At 45.3% G+C, this 7,182-nt stretch overlaps 1 protein-coding gene across 6 annotated transcripts in view; it reads left to right on the forward strand.

Annotated features, from left to right (window-relative positions):
- SLITRK4 (SLIT and NTRK like family member 4) overlaps positions 1 to 7,182 on the forward strand; it is a 694,124-nt gene that overhangs the window by 106,721 nt on the left and 580,221 nt on the right. For all 6 annotated transcript variants that reach the window (XM_077755188.1, XM_077755189.1, XM_077755186.1 and 3 more), the window contains one exon: positions 90 to 188. The gene's annotated coding sequence lies outside the window, so the exon portion shown is untranslated. The remainder of the gene's footprint in view (positions 1 to 89; positions 189 to 7,182) is intronic.

Consider the following 7,182-nt stretch of genomic DNA (forward strand, 5'->3'; position numbering starts at 1 on the left):
AGAGCCGAGAGGACCCCAAGCCATGTGGAAATGAACTCGGCCAGTGTGAGCATGCTTACGGATGGATTCTTCATTGTGCTTCCTTCTAGATAAGTGTGCAGCCCAGCTGAGATGTCTGTGTAGCTGGCAAGACCGAAGCAGAGAACATAGATTCTCCACGTGAAGACTCCCACCTGACTCCCACTGAGGTAATAGATGTGTGTTGTTTTATATGCTCATGGTAATTCATTCCGTGGCAATCTATAACTGATCCACCTAGTGATGGTGAAGATTCCGGAAAGGTCAACTCCTTTGACAGGAATCGAAAACGCTGAAACAGACTAGCGGTATGTGTTCAGGAGTCTTGCAATTGCCCATACGCTCTGGCGCGGGAACGTTGCTTCTAAATACTTGTTGTAGGGAATGAGGTGTGCACGGTGTTCTCTGGAAGAGGATATAGTAGTTGAAAAAAATGGAGCAAATAAGGTTTTTCCTGCATAGGGGCTACTTAAATAACGGTGCAAGTCAGTGGAGTTGTCACACAGCTGTTAAGCATGATTTGGTAGAGGTATTCCTGTCGGCACTGACATGTTCATGGCACAGGGTAGAAAAAGTTGTTGATGGAAGATCGTGGACAGGGGGATTCCTTTTTGTGGACGTGTGTGCTGGGGTAGCTGCTCTCGCCCGGCGGGGGGGCTTTCTCCCAGCGCTGCTGCTAATGTTCCGTCCTCCGCTGGACCAGAGGGAGACCGTTGGTTACGTTGGGCCGGACGTGCTTTGGGAGGTGGCAGTCCAGGGCACGGGCACCCATCTCCTGGGTCCACGTCGGCCTGCCGGTGGCGATTTCTGCGGTTAATACGGTCTCGACAGGGATTATGCCCGCGATCTCTACAGCAGCGTTCATCTTTGCTCCAGATCCCTGTGCAGAGGATCGTCAAATGGGTTGGTAGGTCTCCGGAGCCCCCATCGTCATGATCCTCATTCTTGGTGCGAGTGCCATCTCAGAGATGAGGAAATCGAAGGTCAGCCACTTCAAGTGACATGACCCAGGTGACAGGCTTTGCCTGTAAACCTAGATCTTGCTGGATCCAGGGTTCGTATCCCCGGTGCAGAGTCCCGTTCTCCGCGTCTCTGCTCTCCTGGCCCCAGGAGCACACCTGCAGGACAATGATCCATTCCGGTCTTTTTCCGTTGCCGTTGCTTCCCTCTGCGTCCTTCTCCTTTTCGTAGACTGTGCTAAAACGTGAAGGTAACTTTTCTGGCTCTGGTAGTCACTCCTTCTGATTTTTCTTTTTTGTTAAGTTTATTTATCTGAGGGAGCGAGAGCGAGGGGTGAAGGGAGCGAGAGCGAGAGCAGGGGGGTCAGAGAGGGTGCAGGAGGGGCCGCGCGCGCCCGAGAGAATCCCAAGCAGGCACCGCGCCGTCCCCGCAGAGCTGGAGGCAATGCTCAAACCCATGAACCGTGAGATCATGATCCTGGTTGGACACTTAATTGACCCTTGCAGCCACCCAGGCCCCCCACTACTTCTCATCTTTCCATGGCACTGTCAGTGGACCCTTCCTGAAACACTGCCATGCTCCCCTCCGTATCCTGTGTGGAAGGGGGAGGGAGGAGGGGCGGCCACCTCCTAAGTTACTCTTGAAGGGAAACTGGGCGCGCGATCACTTGGGCGGTGAATAGGTGCGCGGCGATGGCCCTCATCAGCGGCTCCCCTTTACCCAGGCCTCCTTACAACACGCTTCAAAGTTCCACGTCGGGGGGAAGAAACTCCTCTTCCTTCGGGGCTCTGGGCGTGAGTCCCCTGTAGTCAGAGGTAGGTTGATAGGAGGGACCTCCTGCAGCAGTGGGAGAGGCAGGACCTGGAAAACCCGAGCGACTCCCCCCGAATGACCCAGGCCACCATCTTCCTACCCCCTCCTGGCAAAGGTTATCAGGAAAAGCATGGTAAACAAGGGTAAGATCCTTGCACAGATTCAGCTCGGAGCCTTCTCTGTTGATAAGTTTCTAGAAATTCGTCCTCCTTCTCTTCCTGGTACAGAGGGGGAAGACACCCTTCCAAATGGAAGTTTCCCTTTGTAAGAGTAACTTCTAGGCTTTCAGAACTTTTCCTGTGTCAGCTGTTTCTTAAAAAGAACCAGCGCGAGGGGCGCCTGGGTGGTTCAGTCAAGCGTCCGACTTGTGATTTCAGCTCAGGGCCTGATCTCCCAGTTTGTAAGATTGAGCCCCAAGTGGGGCTCTGTGCTGCCAGCGTGGAGCCTGCTTGGGATCCTCGCTCTACCACCGTCTCTGTCCCTACCCCGCTCGTGCTTGCCCAGTCTCTTAAAAAAATAAAACAAAATCAATAAAAACACCCCACACAGTTCCAGCTAATCCTGAGGCCAAAGGAACACGCACGCTGTGTACCGCGATCTGGGTTTACAGCCACAACTCCTGTCCCCCTACGCTGCCATCCCCAGCACATTACGCCAGCATGCCTGCGGTGTGGCCCAGGAGCCAGTCTAGAACTCCTGAATCACAAAGGTGGGGCGACAGATGAAGCTGAGAAGATCTTAAGGTTTCTCGCGGCTGCATCCTACCCCTTTTGACAGAGAATCTTTAGAAGTGGGACCTCAGAACTATAGTTTCATTTACCTCCAGAGGAGATTCTCCTGGGCTGATTCGGGTCTTCCAGTTCGAGAATCGATGCCCTAATCTCCTGTCCTGCTCTTCACCAAGCACGTGGAGTTCTCCGGGGTCTTGGATCGTGATGTCACACTCTTGAAATGGTCCCTCCGTGCCTCCCTACCTGGTGAATTCCTCTCTGAAGTCCGATCTCTGGTGTTTTCCTCTGTACCTTCCCTTGACGCCCTGAAACTATACTGAATTAACTCTTCTGTGCCCTCATGGGTCTATGTGCACAAGAGGTTATAGCGCTTGTCACATTTTTCAAAATTGTTTACACGTTTGAGTTTGAGTTCCTTTCATTACTGCTGTTCTCACAGGCAGAAACCTTGATCTTGGTTTTTTTTTTTTTTATACCACTGGAGCTGCCTTAGCTCCTGGTAGGCATTCATTCAATAAATGTTCCTCAAGTTGAATTAAATTGACATTATTCCTAAGGGTTTTCTTTAAATCGTGGCTCACTGTGTTACTTGAAAAGTTGTGAATTCCCAAAATACAAGTGTGAATTATTTTTGGATTAGCTGCTATTTATGTAGTTCTTCCCCTCTCTGTAATATACAGGTGATTGAGGCAAGAAGGAGGTACTTTAATAGTGTTAAAAAGTTTATCTCTGTTTTGTATAACTTATTCAGTCACCAGAGATTGCATTGCCTTGTTGATCTAGTTTAACTTCAGAACCATGTTTTCCCCTTAATTAAATTTTTAGAAAATGATTAAAGATAAGTTTATATTTTATCCTATTTAAAAAATTTTTTAATGTTTATTTCTGAGAGGGAAGGAGGGGAGGGAGGGAGGGAGATAGAGAGAGAGAGAGAAAACGAATGAACAGGGGAAGGGCAGAGAGAGAGACAGACACAGAAGCTGAAGCAGCTGCCAGGCTCTGAGCTCTCTGGTGCGGGGCTTGAACCCATGAACTGTGAGATCATGACCTGAGCCGAAGTTGGTCACTTAACCCACTGAACCATCCAGACTCCCCTTATGCTATTTTCAAGTTGCTACCATGTTAAATCCCAAAGAGAACCCATTTTGAAGAGTTGAAATGTTATTACATTTTAATTATATGGTCTGTGTATAATTACTATAAACCAAATTTATCACTTTCAACTTAATAAGGAATTTATTTCCAAAGTGTCAGATGATATACAATTGAGCCCAATGCTTGTGGAATGTTTGCTGCAAGCACTATTTCACCATTCTCTGATTACATGTCACTGGAAATTTAATTAGTTTATATAACGATAGACGTCTCAATCCAAATAATTTATACCATGTCTGTTATGTTGGTCTATTTTTTGTATTAATGAAATGGTTTACTTCAAAGGAGAATAAATGAAAATACTGGGTGGAAAAGGTGCATATTCCTTCTGTTCATAGCTTATTGAAGTCGGTATTCTTGAATTTCATGCGAACATAGTTTATAGGCTTTGCCACCGAGTTCAGTTTCTTAGGAGGAGCCTGGCATAGTATTAAAACTTGTGATAAGGGTAGAAGAGATGAGGGTATTATATGTTCCTTTGTGTAATTTTGAGGAAGATCAATGTATTCTTCTCAACTCAGGCTATTTTGGAAATCATCTATTTTCTACATAGAGGGAGATGCCCAGAACCTAGAGTATAATGACCTTAAATGCTCTATTAGAGCTTAATTACCGAGCCTTGAAGTAATAAACCAACGAGGCCTCTTATGCGAACATCTTATCAGCAGCAATATCCATATCACTACTTAATCCATAGCAAGCTCTATAAAGCAATCAAGGCCAAGGCCAAATTCCTCCTGAAAGGAGTCTGTGTGACTCTACAGAGCTTTAGTGGAGATTCTGCTACCTCGGTTATTTTTCTGGCTACAGGTAACTTGATCATTCTGTGCCTAAGGCTCGTCCATGTAACATGTGCTCGAGCACCCAAATTCCAAGACCGCTTTTCTTAGCAGTGTCCTTTTTCTTATCGTGCCAACATATGGCATTGGCATCATGGTGGAAAGTTCCTGAGTTGGTTACATTGTGGGGGGGAAATCTTTGCAACTTATAATTTTGTGAGGATACTCCTTAAATGGGTTAAATATTTGCCAGTGGAAAAAAAAAACCTCCCTTCATACCCTAAGTTGGCTGTGATTTCAGTCTGGGAGGCTTAGGACTCTAGGATTCAAACCTGAGCATGTTGCAAAAAGCGACGGGGTCCTTACTGTCCAGGGCTCTGTAAACCTGGACTTCTACTGCTTGAGCACCCGTGTTCTACTTCTTTGGCCACCATGTCCACCAGCTCTTCGATTTGGGCGTCTTCAACTGGTGACATGGTTAAGCCTCAACCTCAGGTGTTCTGTCTCAGATTTTCTGTCCCCTCTTAGTTACTGCCACCCTGGTGGTGGTAATGTCTTTATTTAGATAACATTTTAGCAAACACCAGCTTTGTGGCCCCCACTGCGCTATAATAATACGTAAAAGCTGTTAAAATCTAGCATCTGCCCTTGTGTACATGTTGGTGCATGATTAAAATTAGTGAGCAATACAAGTAATATGGCCTGGTGGGGAAGAAATGTATTTGATGAGAATGTGAATGCTGGGGGTGGGGGTGGGGGCGGGGCACCTGGGTGGCTCAGTCGGTTAAGCACCTGACTCTTGATTTCGGCTCTGGTCACCATCTCGTGGTTTGTGGGTTTGAGCCCCATGTCGGGCTCTGTGCGACAGTGTACAGCCTGCTTGGGATCCTCGCTCTCTGCCCCTCCCGTGTGCTCTCCCTCACTCTCTCAAAATAAGCTCGAAAAAAATTTTTTGAACACATTCCATTCCCAGGTCATTTACTAATTTACTGTGTCTTCTTGCAGAAGAAACTTCTCTGGGCTGGGTTTTTCACTATTAAGTGAGTGGGTTGGATGGGAATGATATGACTGTTTTTCAGACTCTGGCTGTTAACAAGCTCACCATTGATTTTAGAGCAAGAAGCAAATGGGCTAGGATTAGCTAATTTCATTGTACATAAAGTTCCACTTACAACACTGGCAGCAAAATAACAAATCCTTTGTCTAGGGCAAGGACTTCTATAGAGCCTAGAACCAAGCAGTGGCTTGTAATGCATGTATCCTTTGTCTCTTCTCCAGTAAGTCCTACTTTTTTTCCTAGAATGCAATGAAGGGGAACTAATCACTAAAGAAGTTTTAGGATTAATTCCCTCAGTGGGGAAATAAAAGCCTGCTTTGAAATACAGATTATTTTCCCAGTTTTATGGAGATGTAATGGACATGAAGCATTATGTAAGTTCAAGGTGAACAGTGTGATGATTTGATATAGATCCATATTGTGAACTGATTACCACATTCATCACCTCACAGGTCTTTGTTGTTGGGGGTGGGAGCTTTTAATATCTCTTAGGAACTTTCAAGTATGCAGTATCATATTCTAAACTATAGTCACCTGTGCTGTATGTTATATTCTCAAAACTCCCTCATCTTCTAACTGGAAGTTTGTACCATGTGACCACCTTTACCCAATCCCCCCCACCCCCTGCGCTCCCACAGCTGGGAACCATTAACGTATTGTTTCTACGAGCTCACCTTTTACTAGCTCCCACATAAAAGTGAGATAATACAATATTTGTCTTTCAGTGTTGAACTTATTTCACTTAGCATAATGCCCTCAAGTTTCCTCCATGTTGTCACAAATGGAAAGAGTTCCTTCTTTTTATGTCTGAATAATATTCTGTGTAACTATTTTCTGTATCTATTCATCTACTTATGGACACAATATTCCATATCGTGGCTATTATAAATAATTCTGCAATAAACATGGCACTGTATATATTTTTTGANACATAGCTGAATAATTTCACATTTTCTCTATACCACAATTTCTTCACCTATTTATCAGTGAACTGACTCTTAGGTGGTTTTCATGTCTCGGTTATTGTAAATAATGCTGCAGCGAACATGTGGGTACAGATCTCTTTCAGTAGATCATGATCTCTTTTCCTTTAGATGTGTATATATATCTGTCTTTTCCTTTAGATGTCTATATATTTCCTTTAGATATCTTTAAGTAATTATTGATAGGGAATGGGGTGCCTGGGTGGCTCAGTCAGTTGAGCGTCCAGCTTCGGCTCAGGTTATGATCTTGCGATTTGTGGGTTCGAGCCCCGCATCAGGCCCTGTGCTGACAGCTCAGAGCCTGGAGCCTGCTTCAGATTCTGTGTCTCCCTCTCTCTCTGCCCCTCCCTTGCTCATGGTCTGTTTCTCTCTGTCTCAAAAATAAATAAACTATTAAAAATATTTTAAAAAGTTATTGACACAGCAGTTCCACCCCCCAGTGGAGAGGAAGTATGCTCGATGGATCGTCACAGGACTTGGGAATGTTGGTTTATAACAAGAGGTGGCAGATACTTGAACGAAATCAAACCCTGATCAATACAACCTCAAAGGTTTTGACTATATCCATTTCTTTCTGTCCTCAGCACTTAGAAAAGTACCTGGGACTTCAGGAGTTCTTTGGATGAAGGACACCCCTGTTTATCCCAATTAATAGCTCAAGGTTATAGAATGGAAATGACAGATTT

Source organism: Crocuta crocuta, unplaced genomic scaffold (assembly GCF_008692635.1).
Source record: "Crocuta crocuta isolate KB4526 unplaced genomic scaffold, BGI_CrCroc_1.0 scaffold581, whole genome shotgun sequence".
NCBI classification, from domain to species: Eukaryota; Metazoa; Chordata; class Mammalia; order Carnivora; family Hyaenidae; genus Crocuta; species Crocuta crocuta.